Source organism: Mauremys mutica, chromosome 4, assembly GCF_020497125.1.
Source record: "Mauremys mutica isolate MM-2020 ecotype Southern chromosome 4, ASM2049712v1, whole genome shotgun sequence".
NCBI classification, from domain to species: Eukaryota; Metazoa; Chordata; order Testudines; family Geoemydidae; genus Mauremys; species Mauremys mutica.
Window position 1 is genome coordinate 74,448,493 of NC_059075.1, and position 19,130 is coordinate 74,467,622.

Below are 19,130 nucleotides of genomic sequence, written 5' to 3' on the forward strand. Positions count from 1 at the left end.
ATCTTCAACATTTTGGACATATTTCACACATATAGTTTTTCATTTGCCAGTCAGTTCCAGGGGAACAGGGTACTGCTTTAGAGTGCGTGGTGGATTCAGTAAAGGGTCCCCATACTTGCATATATTTTGTGTTTCTTTTTAAAGTGGCAACACCAATTGAAGTCCAGACTTGTCTGAACAATTTTTGTCTGATGTTTTTACAAATAACCCCTAGAATCAGAGCAAAAATATTTTTTTCAGTTTACTTTGTACATTTGTTAACACATTACGAATACCCATTTTTGCTGTTTCCTCCATATAGTCTGTTGGACAATTTCCCCTGTTCATCTAGGTCTTTTATTATAGTGACAAGAAATAAATAAATGTGGTCACAAAACCACAGACATTTGCAGGTGCAGGACTATTTTAGACTCTTTTTAAAACTGAGGAGATTTCAAACTGACTATACTCTTTTAACTATGAGGTTCTCTAGCATTTAAACTTCCCATATTTCATTGAACTACAGAGGCCCTATCTGCATTAGAGTTCAAACTGTGGCCCCTATCTTGCAAACAGATCCAAGTGGGTGAATCTCCATTCAAGTCAATAGGGATCAGTGCAGGCACAAGAGTCTACCTGTTCAGACCCAGTTGCAGGATCAGGGCTCAAAGTAACTAGAACCTTGTCCTTGATTAAACATGGCTAGCGTAAGCCAACTCTAGGACATCCTGGGTCTATAGCAGAGTTTATCCCTGCCTACTCCACTGGCCAGGAATGGGTCTAGCAAGAACCATGTTAACATAAGGATCTGGCCTAAGAGTGTGAACGCTTGCATAGATAATCCCTTTATCACTCCAGGTATATAAGGCTATGTCCCTTAGAAGCAATTGTTCTCAGGGCCGGCTCTACCATTTTTGCCGCCTCAAGCAAAAAAAAAAAAAAGGCACTCGGACTGTGCCGCCCCAAGAATGGACAGAATGCCACCCCTTAGCATGTGCCATCCCAGGCACGTGCTTGCTCCGCAGGTGCCTGGAGCTGGCCCTGATTGTCCTTCAAGCTGCCAGGAGGAAAAGGCACCAGTGTACAGATAGTTCTTCCTCAAGGTTTTGGACAGATCATATCATTCCTCTTCCTTGCAAGAGGGGCTCAAGTCTCAGCATTCAGACCTGATTTGAAACACTCCAAAAACTGGGGTATGATTGGGCCTGGGGGATTGATTTAGGTTTATCTCTGCCTCAGATCTGACCATCTGGCACGAGGCCTCTCTTTTGTGTTATCAAGCTCCCACTTGCTTTGCAGGTGTGTCAGTGTGTGACTCGGTTATTGTGCATGTTGTGATCAAGCGTTGTACATTTCTCATTTCACCAAGGATCTCTCTGTAGCTTTCCTTAGATGTGTCCATGCTGGGCAGGGTGTGTGTTTTAAATGAGGTTTCTTGGGAAGGTTCATCGTTGCTTAAATTCAAAATGTTTGCAGGAATCAAACTGAGCATAGGCAGAATTCCAGGCACTCCAATGGGATGTAATGTAATGATTCCTTCCCCTCATGGACATTTGTGTTATTATAGTTTACACTGATGGCATGCAGGGAAGGTGCCAACATGCAAAACAGAGGGGAATGGCAAGCAAAGAGTGTTCCTTGAAAGCAGCTTTGTGGGTAGGGCTTAGAGAAAAGCATGGGGGCAAAGAGAGGCCTAAATCAGTTCAAGGGGAGGGTCAATCCTTGGACAAGTATCCATTGACTTTTAAAGTCACAGTTGCAGGCCCATCTTCAGGATGTTTTCTTATGAGGAATAATAATTCTCACTGTTTGAGGCTTATATATTCTCCTCTCATTTGTCTGGCTTTTTGCACGTCTCCCTGTCTGTGAAGGAAGCACAGCACTGGTTGATGGGAAGAGGACAGGACAACCTAACAAGCTTTTACCATCTCTAACGTCTATGACATAATTCATAATACAATAAATGCTTTTGTTTATTTGGAGAGCCAATGGGTTAACCTGACAAGCATCTCACCTCTACATGCTATTAACACACATGGGAATCCCAGAAGCCTTTCACAAACAGAAGCATTTGGCACACAGAACTGTGCCAAAGAAGCTGCTCTAACACGTCAGTCTTCTGTATTGTCCCATGCTCAGCACAGTGTTGGAGCTTAAATAAATAACAGGAATGGTTTGGGGTTTTTTGGTTCAAAATATGGACACAATTTCTCTCTAATTTCTGCCTTTGTGTGTCTGTGACAGAACTATGCAGAGAAAAAATCTGATTCTCTGGCAGCATTTTGGGTGTGTGGCTCTTCTGCTGTACTGCAGGATGTGCTTTATCTCTAGCACATACTTATTATGATATGTAAGGAACATATTATACTACCAAATAACTTAGACACAACCTCCCTCCCCCGACCTTCAGAAATTTGCTGACTTGAAACATTTAATAGAACAGGAATCTCTGTCAGATTCTAAATATTTCCTTTTTGGATTATTGTTTGTTTGTAGCCAGGGTTGTGAATCATCATATTTAGATGTACTTTTCTCCCCTACGCTCTTCCTCCTCAATCCTGTTTCATGTATATTTTCTGGACACATGTTTTGACTATTTAAGGACCTGACAAGAGGGAAAATCTACTGATTCCTTGTAGAATGCACTTGGTCTTTAAAATTTGATATATTTTCAGTTTCAAAAACATGCTGCTGCTTTTAACATTGAAAAAGCATGAATAAGTAAAACAACATTGAACAATTAATTAGCCACTGTTTATGCAAGACCTAGATTGAAATTCGTTTTGTGCTGTTGCAATAGGAGCAGAACTTTGTTAACAATTCCCTTTGCATTACTTTGTTTCCATCGCTACAGATAGAAAAGCATAAAGGAAGAAGTGAAATTTTAAAAGCCAAGTTCACTCACTGTATGTGCCATTAGGAACACAAATTAAATTGCAAACAACCAGAGTCACGTTTGCCAAATTGAAAAGGACTAGTCAGGATAAAATAGGCTATTTTCAGGATTTAAAAAGCACGTCAAAGCACTAATACAATCAGTCTATGGAATCAAGAAGATGACATTCAATAAAGACAAGTGCAACATACTATACTTAGGAAGGAAAAATCAAATGCACAACGACAAACAGGTAGACAGTGGTTGTGCTGCTAAAAGCATCTGGGGGTTCTAGTGGATCTTAAATTGAATATGAATCAACAATATCATTCTGGGGTTTATTAACAGGAGTGCTATATGTAAGACGCAGGAAGTAATTGTCCCGCTTTACCCTGGCTAAACCTCAGCTGGAAAGATGAGATAAGAAAGATGTGGACAAACTGGAGAGAGTCCAGAGGAGAGCCACAAGAATGATCAAAGGTTTAGAAAACATGAGCTATGAGGAAAGGTTAAAAAAACTGGGCATGTTTAGTCCTGAGAATTGAAGACTGAGAGGAAACCTATAGCAGTCTTCAAATATGCTAAGGGCTGTTCAGAATGAAGATCAATTGTTCTCCATGCCCACTGAAGGCAGAAGGAGTAATGGACTTAATCTGCAGCAAGGGAGATTTAGGTTAGACATTAGGAAAAACTTTCTAACTATAAGGCTTGTTAGACTCTGGACTAGGCTTCTAAGAGAGGCTGCAGAACCCCTCTCAACACAGGGATAGTCTAGGAGATGTACTTGTCCTGCCTCAGCACAGAGGCCTGGCCTAGATGATCTCTCGAGATCCCTTCCAGCCCTACATTTTGTATGATTCTATGATTTATCTACCTCAGCACTTACATGGTTCCCCATCACTGTAGTGTCTGAGCATAGTCTTCCCACAACTAATTACACCTTCTTTTGTACAGATGATTAAACAGCAGATATGGTCACTGATTAATTATAAATCCTTGCAAGTGGCCAGACCAAGCAGGGAGCTCTCTCTGCTCTACTCAACAGGCTAAATTCAGTTTACTGTATGCCAAGGAAGGTATCAAGTTGAAGAGGAGAGGGGAGGAGCCATCAGAGAGAGGAGTTTGGAGAATGTATAAGGGCTAGGACAGATTACAAAAGGGAGAGAAGCCTGGGGGCAGGGGGGAGCAGGGTGTAGCACAGGAGTGGGCAAACTTTTTGGCCCAAGGGCCACATTTGAGTGGGGAAATTGCATCAGGGCCATGAATGTAGGGCTGGGGCAGGAGAAAGTGCGGGGTGTAGGAGAGGGTGCAGTGTGCAGAAAGGGGCTCAGGGCAAGGGGTTGGGGCAGAGGAGGGGTGTGGGGTGTACGAGGGGGCTCAGGGAAGGGGGTTGGAGTACAGGAGGGAGTGCGGAGTGCAGGGGGGCTCAGGGCAGGGGTGCAGGGAGGGGTGCAGGAGGGGGCTCAGGGCAGGGGGTTGGGGTGCGGCACGGGGCTCAGGTAGAGGATGGGTGTGGGGTCCGGTCGGGGGATCAGGGCAGGAGGTTGGGGTGCAGGAGGGTTTTGGGGTGCGGGCTCCGGGTCGGCGCCGCTTACCTGAAGCGGCTCTGGGGTGGCGGAGGTGCGCCTCGGGGCCAGGGCAGGCTCCCTGCCTGCCCTGGCCCCATGCCGCTCCCAGAAGCAGCCAGCACCATGTCCCTGCGGCCTCTGGCTGTGGGGAGCGGTGCCTGCAGGCAAGGGCAGTGCACTGAGCCCTCTGCCTCCCCCCGCCCCAATCCCAGGGGCCGCAGGGACATGGTGCCGGCCGCTTCTGGGAGTGACACGAGGCCCACGGTGCCATGGTGGTGGCAATCTTGCGGGACGGATTCGGCCCGCGGGCCGTAGTTTGCCCTCCCCTGGTGTAGCACGAAAAGAAGCAATAGAGGGGAATGAAGAGGGCATTGGATGCTGTTGGGGAACAAAGTAACACAGAACCAGGTGAAGAAAACCTGACTAGCCACATTTCACTGAGTTTAATGGATACACACACAAACTCTGAGTAATCCATGAATACGTGAACCAGGAACCTACATCTGTCTTCAGTTGTGGCAACCATATAATTGAAATCGGCTACATCTGTAATTATTTGATATTGTCATGTTTGACATGTAGATGCTACTAACCAAGATGGGATGTCTTTCTAAAAAAATGTGCTCTCATGCTACCCAGTTACCACGCTCTATGCAGGAACTGCGTGATGAAACTCTATGGCCTGCATTATGCAGGAGATCAGACTAGATGATCATAAATGATCCCTTCTGGCTTTAAAATCTAAGAATACATACTGTATGTCATCAAACGCATATGGGCAAAGCATGGTAATGATGTCTTTCCCTTGACCATACTATTTTAAATGGTCCTTTGCGATGCATTAAGAGTAAAGGACCCCTGTCCACTGGAGTATAGACCCATGATACACTTTGCTTTCTCACAGTCCTGAACCAACATTTATGACCTGGTAGCATCTGGAGCATTGTCATTGCACTGTTTCTCCACGAAGGGGCATAGGAGGCCTTTGGTTGAAAATAGCTGCCTCACCATTTTCATAGCTCCATTGATTCTTTGCAGGGCTGTTTCTTGAGGTTCAGAGGAGTACCCAGTTCTAGGTGATTGTGAGCAGCTTGGATCAAATAAATACCCACTATTGTCTGGACAACCGCTCCTCCCCATTTGGCCTAGAAATGGTTTTTAGATCTGGAGTAAATGAAGAAAGATAAATGTTACATTTTCATTGCTGTTAATACAAACATAGCCCTCACAGATGCTTGTGATGGTTTCACATGTTAGATTTCTACAACTGTGCACCGTGCAATGTAATTTCACAAACACCAGCAATAAAGTAACATATGATTCTATACCATTTCTCATTTCACTTTACACACCATGGGCTGATTTCTGTCAGGCACCTGGAAACAGCCACAGTCCCTCTCAACCAGGCAAGTATATCCGCTGTCAAAGCCATGATATGGTGTGTCCATATTCTGGACAAGACCAGTCCAAAATGCAGTCTTCTTCTGTACTCTAAGGGGTGGATCTTGTAGTGGTGTTACATCAGGGATGAATTTAGCCCAACAGGTACAGGGGCCATTACCAGAAAATTATATGCATGTGCAAGCTACCAGCTGACCACTTAGAAAAGCACCACGATCCCTTCAGTGATGTATGCAGTGCAAGACCTGCAAAATGGTCTCTCCTTGAGATTCTCCAGGAGACAGAATTAGGTCAGAAAGTTTCTTCTCTGCATCCTTGCTGCTGGCTTCAGGTTTCTTGGCAGGTGCCTATTTATATCACTGCTGGAATTTGGGCCTCTGTGCAAGAATCACTGTGTTCTCTAGAGGAGCTTCACGTAGGGGGAATAGGGAGAATAACAGGGAGTCCTGGGAAAGTTCTGATCCAAGATAGGGTCTAAGAGTTTGTACTCCCAAAGGAAGGGAACCAGCAAACACTGGGGGAAAGGAACAGCTGAATTGCACAAAACCTAGGAAACTTCCTCTGTAGTCTGGCTTATTTTTCAAACAAGATGCACCATTTCCTGTAAACTTTAGAGAACAAAGTTTTTGGCATGAACGACAGATATTTAGCTAAGTGGTCAGTGGGTGCCCATGCTTTGGGCAGAGTGAATTCTGCTCTGATCTTGGCATGACTGGGCCTTTTCCTAACTGGCTCCTCTGCACCACATATTGCTTCCCAGAATGGAAGCAAAACACATTCTGAGAAAGGAGGAAGAGTTCCTGAAGGTTATTTCTATTACGGTAGCACCATTGTGCCAGGAGCTGTACAAACACCTAGTGAGAGACAGCCCCTGCTCCAAAGAGCTTAGCACCAAAAAGACATGACAGACAAAGGGTGGAGGGTAAAGAGACACAGAGAGGTGAAGGGATTTGCCTACAGTTACACAGCAGGCCAGTGGCAGAGCTGGGACGTTTTCCTGAGTCCCAATCTGGTGCCCCTGCCATTAGACCAGCGGTCCCCAAACGTTTGAGGATTGTGCCCCCCCTTGCCCCGTCTGCACCCCTCCCTCCCAGAGCTGGGAGCGGGGCCGCAGCTCCAGGGGGGACGCAGCCAGGGGTAAGGGTGCCAAGGCTGGGAGTGGGGCCGCAGCCAGGGGCTGAGGCTGGGGTGGGATCAGAGACGCAGCTGAGGGCCAACAGCCGGGCCTGCAACAGGTGTGGCTCCGCTCCCGGCTTTGCCCCCAGCCTCGGCCCCGGGCTAGGAATGGAGCTGCGGCTGGGGGCTGGCATGGGGCTGTCAGTGTAGCCGTGGCGAGGCTGGGGACAGCGCCAGGCACAGGGCCGGGAGCTGGGGACGCGGCTTGGGGCAGAACTGGAGCAGAGCTGGGGGCAGGGAGGAGCTGGGTGGTGCTCCCTCAGACCTTGCTGCCCACTCCATGTTTGGCATGCCCCAGACTTTGGGGGACCTCTGCACTAGACCACACTGCCTGCCTTGATGAATGGCTCCTGCTATAAACTTCACCTGCCCTTTCTCATGACAGGGAAGGGGTTTCCTCATTTCACCCTTCTCTCTGTCCCACACAAACTTGCCATCCCATTGTTTACTGTTATGTTCCCAGCCACAAAAGTAAAACCTGCACTTTCAATCTAAAATTACTTATTTTGGCTGAAGAACACAAGAAAGAACAAGGACAGAAAGCACAGTGTATGTGTCTGGGTCCTCTGTTATGTGTTTAATCCTGAGTGACTCTCAGGATTAAATGTATGCTGTCTCTGCACTCAGGCAGCGTTCTTAGAAAAAGATGCACTGCAGTTTTCATAGCTATGTATTGTACCTTCTTCTTCCTTGTGCTAATCTCATTAAATGGATCTAGGGTGACCAGATGTCCCTATTTTATAGGGACAGTCCAGATATTTGGGGCATTTTCTTCTATAGGTGCCTATTATCCCCCACCCTCGTCCCGATTTTTCACACTTGCTGTCTGATCACCCTAAATGGATCTGGTCTACAAGTCTTCCTCCCTCTAAAGAGCTCTGTTCAATTCCATATCCTCTCTCATACTGCATGCTAGCATGTCTTTCTTTATGACATCCCACCACCACTTCTTGGGTCAGCCTCTCTGTCTTTTCCTTCAGTCATGATCTGTTGGCTTCTCTTACCTGCATAGTTATCAGGACTGCGCTTTACATGACCAAACCATCTTAGCCTGCATGCCTTTGGATTTTCATTGAGGGGTGTTACTTTGAGCATGTCTTTATGTGGTGAGGCGGCTGCCCCACACAGGGAGGAAGGGTTAAAGCATGCACAGAACCCTCCAATTAGAGGAGGGCTCACTAAGCAAGCCAATTGGGAGGTGGCTTGTTGCAGTGGCCAATGAGGGCCATCAGAGGCCATATATAAAGGGCTGCTCAACAGCGCAGAGGGCAGTCTCTCCCTGACCTGCTAGGAAGGACTGGCTGCCTAGGAGCATCCTGGCTAGACCAGTGCTGGGCAGAGTAGTAGAAGAGAAGGAGCTTCTGGCTGACCATTGCCAGACTGAGGCCCTGGAGGAAGGGCAGATAAGGTGCTAGGGCTGCCTCCACATGCCACATCCACTCACTCTGCCATAGTTGGTCCTGAGTCGAGTTGAAAAAGGAGGAGAGTTGGCATCAGGTTGGCAGCTGGTCATAAAAATTTGCCATAAACTGATAACTGAGTCCTCAAGTGAAGTAACATATTTTGTGGGTACAGTTAAAATTCTTTTGGATTACTGAAATCAGAATTGCTGAATCACATGAAACTGAAGTGGAGAACTCTGGGATGAACACCATTTTTTGTGTGTTCATGTGTGGCAATCTCCTACTATGATATCCTATCAGAAACTATTGATTCTGCCCTCAATCCAACTGTAATAATTTCATGAAATGGCTCCACCTGCTAAATGACTTAATCATCTGTGGGGATACTGAATACATTCTGTTCTCTTCCCCCAGTCCTCCAGCACTTGGCCACTGGACTATGAGACAACCTGACATACAGGTGCTTACTGATCCAACTGTTGAAATGGCTTTAATCAAAAGCCTACTGAGCTGTGGCTACAAGTGTGATTTACCAAAGCAATTGCTGAGTGATGAGATCCAGTGCAAAGAAGGGGTTATGGTGACAAAGTGAGGTTCATATCTGAATGAGCTTCATCTCCCCACATATCAAGCTGATTGTCACAGTTACCTAAGTGGGACACCTTTCTAACTTTGCCAGAGTTTTTTTTTCAAGAACCTGGATTTTTGTTGCTCACTGAAATTGGTTATTCTGGGCATTTGTTGTCTAACGCTCAGTAACTGCGTCAATGTAATCTTTTCATCAAAAGCTGGCAAAGATTTTCCCCAAGACCATTTGTCCCTGCCTGGAGAGCTGATCTAATGGTTAGATAATCTGTGGCCAGGTAAGAGATGGAAAACTTCATTAAAAGGAAAAGCTGCATATAAAGCTTGACAAGAGCAAGAAACAAAAACATCTAAATAAGGAAAGCAAGGATTTTCTTTTCATAGTAACTCGCACAGAATACTTAACCTGCATCCCTCTCTGATGTCTGAAAAATGCTGTCATCTCGTCAAGATCACCACTTTTGACACTGATGTGTATGAGAGTACATTTATATACATCTACAGTACATGCAGCCTTTTCAAGTGACAAAGAGCTCTCAACAAATTGATGTGGTTACCCAGAAAGGGCTTTTCACCGCATGGTGGAATAATGAGAGTAGGGCCTTTTTCTTTTTCATGACTAAATAGATGCACTAGTTAGCTAATTTGTTGCAGCTCTTGTGGCAGAGGTGGGTCTTGTGGAGGAACTTGAGTGAAGAGAGGGGACGGAGTGTTGTGGATCAGATCCAGGAAGGTATTCCAGGCAGAAGATGTGGCATGGAAGAAAGCTTGAGGACAGATGTTCAGGGGAGAAGGGAACAAATGGGACACAAAGACTGGAGTCAGGGAGGACCTGAGAGCAGTAAGTGTGATGGGGAAAGGTACAAATACTAAGGCCTTGTCTACACTACAGAGTTTTGTCGACGTCAACACTCAAAGTGTTATAATAAAAATTGGTATTGCATGTTCACACTTGGTCCCTCTGGTGGCAGAGCACGTCCACAGTTGGGACACTATCATCGACAGTGTGAGCAATGCATTGAGGGTACCTATCCCACAGTCCAGCTTGACACCTAGTGACACACCTAGCGGGAAGGTGGATCGCAGCACATCTTGGGACCAGGCTCAATGTCCCATGATGCATTGCTTTCTGTCCCAGCATTCCATGGGCTTCCGGCTTTCTTTCATGGTATTTTTCAATGGCTTTTGTTTGCTGGGCACCCCGGCATCTTTGTGAGAAGGGATGGATCCCACACTGCTCTCCTGTGCTCTGATAACTGTAATGAAGACCTCACGGATGGCAGTGCAGTTAATCATGGAGTTCTTAACTGAAGAAGACTCCCAGTTGCCTGACATGCTGTGTGATATGGATAGGAGCAACTTTAGATTGCTTTTGACATTCACAGAACAGCTGCAGACGGTGGACCATCGCTTTTGGGCCCGGGAAACAAGCACTGATCGTATCATCATGTAGCTCTGGGATGACGGGAAGTGGCTACAGAACTTTCGGATGCGGAAAGCCACCTTCCTGGAACTGTGTGCAGAGCTTGCCCCAGCACTACAACGCAAGGACACCAGAATGAGAGCTGCCCTATTGGTAGAGAATTGCGGAACAATTGCTGTGTGGAAGCTGTTGACTCCAGACTGCCAGTGGTCAGTCGCGAATCAATTTGGAGTTGGAAAGTCGACCATTGGGGCTGCATTAATGCAAGTGTGCAGGGCAATTAATCACATCCTGCTATGAAGGACTGTCACTCTGGGAAATGTGCATGAAACAGTGGACGGCTTTGCAGAAATGGGTTTCCCTAATTGTGGAGGAGCAATAGATGGCACACACATTCCAATTTTGGCATCAGACCAGCTTGCGACAGAGTACAACAGTAGGAAGGGGTACCTCTCCATGGTGTTGCAGGTGCTTGTGGATCACCACAGGCATTTCACTGACATCAATGTGGGGTGGTCTGGGAAGGTGCATGATTCATGCATCTTCAGGAACACTGGCCTGTATAGAAAGCTACAAGCGGGGACTTTCTTTCCAGACCAGAAAATTAGAGTAAGGGGTGTTGAAATGCCCGTAGTGATCCTGGGAGACCCGGCATACCCCTTACAGCCATGGTTCATGAAACCTTACACAGAAAACTTGGACAGCAGTAAGGAGCGGTTCAATAACAGGCTGAGTAGGTGCCATATGACAGTTGAATGTGCCTTTGGCAGATTAAAGGCACTCTGGCGATGCCTTTATGGCAAGTTAGACCACAGCCGCGTGTTGTATGTTGCATAATCTTTGTGAAGGTAAAGGTGAAAGGTTTGCTCAGGGGTGGAGAGTTGAGGCAGACCGCTTGGCTGCTGATTTTGAGCAGCCAAATACCAGGGCTATCAGAGGGGCCCTGAGGAGGGCAATTCAAATCAGGGAGGCTTTGAGGGAACACTTTGAAAATGAGAACCAGTAATGTATATCTCTGTGATTGCAGCACCAATGTTACATTACATATAGTTTTCCTAGGAAGCAATGGTGAAATTTTAGGCCTTACATTCCAGTAAGCAAATGCTTAAACTGCCTGCTGTTTATTGGTAGTGCCTGCTATCTCAATTTGTAGGAAACAAATAAAGATGAGTTACTGTTCAAAAACTTTGCTTTTATTGCACAAGAAACCACATCCACACCCACAAAGACGCTTGGTGGGAAAGATGATACCAGGGAAGGGGAGACTTTCAGAGCTGTGTGTAGGTCCAGCTATCATTCTGAAAGTTGTCCGAGGGGAAGGAGTGAAGGGGAAATCAGGTAGTCCCAGAAAGCAGAAAGGACAGTGCAGGTAGAGTTTTGGGGGAACACCAAAAAGAGTTCTGAATGTGCTGCAGGGGAGTGTGGGCATGCATCTCCGCAGTCTGCAGCATTATTAAGGACTTTAGCATCTGCATTTGCTCCCCCATGACTTTAATCATCTACTCATTAATCGTCCTTAACAAACTCCTGATTTTCTTTTCTGTCCTGCCTTTTGGCTGCCCTCCACTCCTTGTGTGCCCTTTTCTCTGCATTGGAGAAGTGCAGTACCTACCAGAACATGTCTTCTTTGCTCTGTCTTGGGCACTTTCTGATCTGGCAGAGACGCTTGGCCGGTATGTGTGGGGTGTTCCTCAAGGCCACATCTGCCAAAGCAGAAGGAACAATGCACAGAAGCATGATTGTTATATTACCAGAGGTGTATTTTACAGAAATGTTTAAATGCTGTGTGTGAATTTAACAATCACTTGCTCACTGAGCCTTGGCAAGCATACATCTCGGCGAACACCCAAAGCATGGTGAGTGTTGGCTAGGGGCTCTACATGGGGGAAAAGAGCATTCAGCAAGGGTTGCAGTGTAGCTGACTAGGGAAAAAATTCTAAAATTCTCCCACACTTTTCCACAGGAAGGAATATCTCACAGGGATTCCACAGGTAGCAGATATCTCACTGCTGAGGGTGAGCAGGGAAATGAGGGTACATCTGCTACACACTTGTGGCTTCTGCCATGGTCCCTATGCTGCTCACCTGTGTGCCGCTTTGGTCCCTGCACAAATGATTGCCAAATGGTGCAGGAAAGTTTCCTACAATGGAGGAGGGAACAAAGCTGCTCTGCCAAGGAACCTTCAGCAGAGGATTACTGATTACCTCCAGGAAACTTTCCTAGAGATCTCTCCGGAGGATTCCTGAGAGATTTCGGCGTGCATCAACACCCAGTTTCGCCATACTGATTAGCTGCACAGGCAAATGTCCAGCACACAGAAACACAGTCAGCCTTGTAATTTCTATACCCTGAACCCAAAACCACAGCCACTTACCAGGCATCTCCTCTACTGCTTCTTGCTTGCCGGAGAGCAACTGCTGAAACTGGCTAAACACCTCCGGAGCAGTGAATAGTTTTGGGCTGCCTGTCCCACCAGGTGACCCCGCTGGGAGATCCACATAGTCTAACTCCACCTCTTCATCGATGACTTCATCCTCAGAATGAAGTCCTCTTTCCGCCGCCTCCAGGCCTGCTGAAGTATCCATGGGGCTGTTAGCAGTGGAAATGGGTTCGCCACCAAGGATAGAGTCCAGGTCCTTATAGAACTGGCAGGTCTTAGATGCAGCACCTCCCTTGCTTTATGGTACACCTGCCTTAGCTCCTTTATCTTTGCTCTGGACTGCAGCCCTCAAAATCAGTGCAGTAGAGTTAGTACTGGCTGAGCCAGGCCAAAAACATGAGAGATAACAGACATGCTCAGTACAGGTGGGGTAGCGGCATTGGACAAGGCCTGGGTTAGGAAGGGTGGAGAACAAAGACAGGCACACCTATAGATTGATTTCAAATGGAGTGCAATGAAATGGTTAGCAATGCTGGTGAATGTCCAGAGGATGGCAATGAAGGTACTTACAGGTTTGAATGGAAGATACATATGATGAGAGGTTGTATAATGAACTGGCTATCTTTCTACCTACTTTTATGGCTCCCCATCTCTGTAGTATTTGAGCTCCTTGCAAACATTTAATGCATTTATTTACACAACCCTCTGTGAAGGTGGGAAGTGCTATTATCTCCACTGTACAGATATGGAACAGAGGCAAAGAGATTAAGTGATTAAGTTGGTAATTGATCCCAGAACTACTGAGTCCTAGTCCAGTGCTACATGATCATCCTTTCTAACGTGCTATGTGTGCATGCTTGCATGTCTGTGCTACTACCTAATGGATGGAATCAGAACTGATCGCCTGTATGTCATAGGCTCTACTGATGGCAGTTAAAGGAAATTCTCCTTTTACTCAAGTGGTGGGTGCCTTTGCTTTTGGAGCAGGAGAATTGGAGTAGCTGCTGCTGCGAAGCAGAATGAAACTGGAGAAGTCCGATGTGGCCATGGATTTGTTACAGTTGTAAAAAGTGGGATTATTCCGCATGAAAAGGAGACAGAGCCCTAAAAATCTGGCTGAATTATTGAAAATTAGGAAAGGTATAACAAAAAGAGAGCAGTTTCTTTCTGCCCTATGGTCATTCATCGAAATTTATAGCCGATTAAAACAAGAACTAATAAAGAGAAATGCTCGTATCATGTACAATTCTCTTCACAGGAGGGTCACTTTTCATAGGTGTATAAGTCCAACTCTCTCTTCTCCCCTGACTTTTCAAGATATAATATAATCACATATAATGGTCTACATTCTGACACAACTTTGCTCCACTCCCCCAAAAAGTGTCTGACATGACACCTCCAGTCATAGGCTCGAACACTATGGCTGGATTTTAAAAAGAACTTGGTATTTATGACCAATAATGATACTTGAACTTATGCCCTAGGCTGAGTAGTCACATAATATGCATCTGGGGAGAGGAACTAAACATGGGGCCAGCCTTAAAAATAGGATGAGGGGCCTATCCAGGGCCAAGGAGGTTCAAAAGAGCACAGCAGGGATGAACCATGCCAGCAATGATATGGTCCAGTTTCAGGAATGCACGGGGAGATCACGCTCTCCTGAGAAGTACTAGGGTTTAGTGATGGTATAATTCTGACATTAGTGCTCATGAGCTGGGTGGGTCTTTGTGTCAGAACTGGGGGGTGGGGGGAAGGAGGAGGAGAGAGGTAGTGCTGTCTGTGGTGCTGAAAGTAGCAGGGGTGCTAGGAAGCAGGCAGACAGCAACTGATGAAAATAATAGCAGTGAGAATATCCTTGTGCTTTGCCCTCTCAGAGCACCTTTCATCCCAATGGATCACCGAGTGCTTTACTCACTATGGGCTCAGCTGTGCTAACCTTACTCACACAAGTAGTCTCATTGACTCTAATGGGAGTAGATGTGTGAATACCTGTTTACCAACATGAATTGAGGGTTGCACAATTGGGCCTTAATTAAATAAGTCTCGATGCTCTGAGATGAAGGTAAAGGATTTATAGGAATTTATTTCACCAGCTGCAACTAACATGCAAGCCCTTTGGAGCAGCACGCAGCAGCAATTTAACAGTACACAACAGCATTAAACTACAGCTGAGAACAGAAAGTGAGTAAGAATCCAGTATGCAGTTGAAACTATAAGTGGAAGCAGAATGCAATTCCTTGAGCTGGAAATCAGCCAGGATTCTAATGCTTCAAAAAATAAATCCATGAGCTCTTTGATGACTCATTGGTCAAGACCTTTCTTGAGATATTCAAAGCAGCCCACGGGCACCCCCAGACATTTTTCCCATGGTACACACAACTGAACCACACTGTAGCGGGGCAGTCACCCCGCTCCGGCCCTGAAAGGGTTAAAAGGCCAGCCCTTGGAGAGGGCTGGGGCAAAGCCAATAAGGAAAGGCTGGGAGGCAGCCAATCAGGGCCAGGCTGGGCCCTATAAAAGAACTGCAGGCCCAGAAGTCATTCTCTCTCTCTCTCTCTCCCTCTCCAGCCTTGGAGGGAGAAGGACCTAGCTGCCTGGGACATAGGCACCAACTTCTGCTGGTGCCGGTGGGTGCTTGACCCCCTCTGCCCCTGGCCCTGCCCCCATTCCAACCCCTTCCCCAAAGTCCCTGCCCCAACTCTGCCCCTATTGGACTCCTTCCCTGGAGCTTGTTATGCTGCAAAACAGCTGTTTTGGGGCTACAAGTGCTGGGATTTAGGGGGAGAAGCGGGGACACAGTGTGCTCAGGGGAGGAGGCAGAAGCGGAGGTGAGGTGGGGCGGGGAGGGGAGCTTGGCTGCCGGTGGGTGCAGCCCCGGAGCACCCACGGAGTCAGTGCCTATGCCTGGTGCAGAGCAGTACTGAGGAAAGGCAAGAGGAGCTAGGGGGCTCCAACCCAGCAACTCCCCAGGCTGAGTCCTTGTTTAAGGCCTAAAGAGGTACTGGGGCTGAAGAGGTGTAGCCCAGGGACAGGCAGAGGCAGCTGGCCCTAGCCCCTTGCTAGAGATGAGCGGCCACTACAGACTGCAGTCTGCCCCAGAGAACAGGGGCTAGATGATGACTGGCAGTAGCCCCTGAGGCAAGGTGGGCATAGGGGGAGGAGGTTCCCCTGGGAGGGAAGACCCAGAGTGTGGGGGTACTGCTGGGGACAGAACCCCAAGGTAAAGGGCACGGGGTCTGGGAGGGACATGGAGCCTGAGGCAGGAAAGACACTGGCCAGCAGAGAGCGCTCCGGGGCTGGAAAAGAGCTAATTCCCGGACAACCAGCAGGAGGGGCAGTGGCAGGGAGTCTTCCATCTGCTACGCACACTCACCATGCAGCAGCAGCAGCAGCTCAGCTCCTGTCCTGTGGGGCTGAGCTCAGCTCCCTGCTCCAGGCATTGCAACCTGCCACATGGGGTCACAGCACCACTCAGGTTTGGACCGGTGACCCTTCCATTGTGACAGAGGGGTGAGTGATTTCAGTGAGTGGTATTCTGAGTGGGGGTGTGGGGTTGCAGTGCCGCTCTGGTTTGGCTCAGCCACTCCTCCAGCAAAGGTCGCCAGGCCAAACCTGAGGGTTGCTGAGAGGTTTTGGGGCCCTCTCAAACATGGGGCTGAGGGCAAACTGCCCCTTTTGCCTCCTTCTCTGGGCAGCCTTACCTGGACTTGGTGTCCCTGCCAATGGTACACACTTTGTGTAATGTGTGTATGCCACTACATCTTCCATTAAAACTACTGCAAGAAGTGTGGCTAAATTTCCTGGACTCCTGTGAAAATCTCAATCCTAGATTTTACAATTAACCTGAAAGATGAACCTCCAGCATGATATCACCCTCCCATGTGTTGGTTCAGTCAGAGGAACGATGCCTACTCAGTCACCTACAGCCCTTTCTGTATCATCTAATCACACCTTAGAGGTCTCCCATCTAAGTGTGGACTCTGTCCCACTCTGCTTAGTTTGTGAGACCTGACAGGCTCATGGCTCACAGTGATGTGACAGGAGGTGGCAAATGCTTATGATTAATTATGTGCCCAGCTATTGCCAGGGGCAGAGAGGTGGAGAAAGTGGAACCTTCTCTGCTCTATAAATGCCTCCATCTCTTCCCTCAACCCCTTTACTCTTGTTCCTTTAGGGTTAATAGAATGAAACATTGCAGTGCTGCCCAATGACAGATACTGTCTGAGGGCTGAGAATCACATACACATGGAAATGGTCCTGTCATTTTCCTTTGTCAGGCAGGCAGCTGGCAACACATCCTATCAACAGCCTGGACATTGTTTCAGAGTGAAGTGGCAGATGGGAGGAACCACCTCCTGTTGAAATGGAAATGAATCCAGATGGCAACATTGAACATAGTTACCTTTCACGTTAATCAACCAACACGTGTGCCATCCTGAGATATTAATGTTAGGGAGAGGTTGAGTGAGACACAGGGTTCCACTGACAAGACAGGCCTGTCAATGCAAGGAGAGGCCTCGGTCCCTCACACTACACAGATGCTACCTTTGTACTTCCCGAGTCAGTGATAACCTGCTTTGGGTTGGTGTATGTGGTCAAGAGAGGGAATATACATTAGCCTCTTGCACATTGGCACCTGGATCCAATTCATGGTTCAGTCACACATTAGTCTGGCCCTATGCAGTATTGAAAATTCACTCAGTTCAGGCTTAGAACTCACAGCTCCAGAGGCAACAAGCTAGTGCCTGAACGCTGTAGGAACTGGAGACCCCTCGCTGCACATTTCTGAATCCTCTGCATCCCACAGAGCCCTCTTTCACTGCACCTCTCAGCTGCCTCACCCACTAAGCCTCTAAGCTCCCTTTCCCTGACCCTCTGAGCTCCCACTTCCTGCCATTTCAGCTATAACCCAACAGCCACGTTGTACTTTTTTCTTTCTTAATACACCATCTTATACTTAGATGTTTTTCTAAGATTGCCCATCACTGATGTCTGAGCACCTCTGGCCATCCCCACCTCACTATGGGTTTACCCCCTTGCTGTCTTCTGTCCTTCAGAGACTGAAATATATTCTTTCTTGCAGTAGCTGGATTAATCTCCAAGCACGTACCGACTGAGGCTGTTCATCCCAGAATCCTGATCAGTCTCTTGAATATACGCAGCTGTGGGGTTTATTTGAGTAATTAACAAAACTAATTAACAGGCAGCACCTCATGGGAAGCATGTACATGCACGTACACAGGCTGCTTCCAAAACCTTTGTCTCGTACCCAAAGCTGTAACTGTGTGTATGTGTATCAGGGCACTACAGAGGGATACATGCAATATATACTACCCCACATCTAACTTCTTGTACTGATCACACATAAGCAGCAGAACTGCATTTGTGTCAGAAAGGATTTCTTTCCCATCTCAACTCCTTTGCTTTTAATCTTTTTAATCACAGGGTTTGTTAGTTGCATGCTGTATTGACCCAGGCAGCTGTCAGCAGCGCAATAATATCCCCACCAACATCAGAACAATTAACCAGTTCCTCTCTATTCTATATGTCCCTGTTGCCATCATATATAAAATATTGGGACAGATCCTCCTCTCCCTTGCACTGGGGAAAATCAGGAGTAACTCCTTGAAGTCAACAGAGTTACCCTTGGTGTAGGTGGAAGGAGAAGTAGACCCACTTTGTTCAGTTCTGGGCACCTCATTACCGGAAAGGTATTGACAAATTGGAGAAAGTTCAGAGAAAAGCTACAAAAACATTTCAGAGATGGACTTCAGAGGTTAGATGAAAAGAGAGAGAGCTTGTCTAAGTGATGACTAAGTAAGGATATAACAACAGTCTGCAAACACCAGGGAGAGAGGAGAAGCATTTAGCTAAGTAGAGAGGATGTATAGCAGGGGATGATGGTTTGAAATTGAGAAAGGGGAAATTTAGGAAAAACCTCTTGGCAGTGGGATAGTCTCTTAGGGGTAAGGATGGAAGCCCTGCTGCTATTCCAAATTAGACTGGACAAAGCACTAGAAAAATGTGCAGGAGGAGACAATACTCTCCCTGGTGTGGCCAGTGAGATGGATCAGAAGGGACCTACAGGAGCTTTTCCATTGCTAGAATCTGTGATTTTCAACCAGGGATGGCTGTAGCTTAAACATGCAATTCAGGGGAAATTGTATGGTGCAGCTGCGGGACTTCCTTTGACGAAGGGCTGGAATGAGCCATTTCCAATCCCAGCCCAGTCTCACTCCAATCAATCTTTATTAGAGTTCTACATAGTATAACACTTCCACTTCCTTGAAAAGCCTTTCTTTAGAAACCAAAGGCTGAGATCCCCTCAGGGGTCTCAGGA